Source organism: Schistocerca piceifrons, chromosome 4 (assembly GCF_021461385.2).
Source record: "Schistocerca piceifrons isolate TAMUIC-IGC-003096 chromosome 4, iqSchPice1.1, whole genome shotgun sequence".
Lineage (NCBI taxonomy): Eukaryota > Metazoa > Arthropoda > Insecta > Orthoptera > Acrididae > Schistocerca > Schistocerca piceifrons.
The window spans coordinates 96,065,639-96,066,977 of NC_060141.1; the positions used below are offsets into that span (position 1 = coordinate 96,065,639).

The 1,339-nt window shown below is 50.1% G+C and overlaps 1 pseudogene; it reads left to right on the top strand.

Moving 5' to 3' along the window:
• Positions 1 to 892: 892 nt before the first annotated feature.
• Positions 893 to 1,010, top strand: LOC124797108 (annotated as a pseudogene).
• The last annotated feature ends 329 nt before the right edge of the window (positions 1,011 to 1,339 follow it).

Genomic DNA, 1,339 nt, shown 5'->3' on the forward strand with positions numbered 1-1,339 from the left:
TAACTGAAATTAATTAGTTTTGAATCACACAAACAAACACCTTCTATTACCATCGACTGTATTCCAATCCGCGTCAGAGATAATTTCATCTTAATCGCAAATCAAAGCGTCGCCTATCGTATATGGCGCAACGCAATTAAAGGGTCACGTTTTCGGAACCCCGTAATGGTCTTCCATTGCGGCGCAGAAATTTGAAATGTAGTTCAATGTGCTTACAAACTTCCTCTGCAATAGTTAAAAAGCGACTTCAAACAGCAAGGTGCCAACTTGCGGAGAAAACGAAATAACTCAGAAGTTCATATGACGTGAAAGGTGTGTTGATGATGTGATGCTGGCAACAAATTTCACCATAATTCTGCCGAACTCCACCGTAGACGTGTCACACAGTGGAAGGCTCCTCTCACCCTCTTATACATTACACCCCTTCTCTTGACGACTGTGCGACGGAGATCAGAAACGCGACACCCAGCGCTGAAATCACGCGGTTTTCTTATGGGCGGCAAAGGAAAACATTTCAGACACACCATCCCAAAGATTTGATACTAAATGGCCTCCGGGGTGGCACAAAGGGAGTAAATAATCCACCCCTTTTATGGGGGCGGTGATTCCCAAACATTTCGCAGTCGAAAATGACAGTTCACAGCACGGCGAGCAACAGGATGACGTTCTTGACAACCTTTGACGCTGATGACAACCCTCTCCTCTGAGGACATGGTGGGTTTCCAAGCCCAGTGAACGTGATTGCATGCCCGTGGAGTGCGGCACAATTGTAATTTTTGTTCTGGTGCGCGGAGTGGAACCCTAGAAACCGTTCAGAACAATTCGATGAAATTCTTACGTGACCTCAATCAGGAAAGGGTGTTTATGCTATATCGGTGCTCAAATTTCCGCCGCCAGCGGCCTTGCCGCAGTGGCAACACCGGTTCCCGTCAGTTCACCGAAGTTAAGCACTGTCCGGCTGGGCTAGCACTTGGATGGGTGACCATCCGATCTGCCCAGCGCTGTTGGCAAGCGGCGTACACTCAGCCGTTGAGGGGAAAACTGAGGAGCTACTTGACTGAGAAGCAGCGGCTCCGGTCTCGGAAACTGACATACCGCCGGGAGAGCGGTGTGCTGACCACATGCCCCTCTGTATCCGCATCCGGTGACATCTGCGGGCTGAGGATGACACGGTGGCCGGTCGGTACCATTCGGCGTTCATGGCCTGTTCGAGGGGAGGTATATTTCCACCAACCAGTGGCGTGATCAGTGAGGGTCGCTATATTGTCATGTGCGTGAATAAAACGACACTCCGCTGCAGAGTGAAAATCTCATTCTGGGAACACCCCCCAGGCTGTGG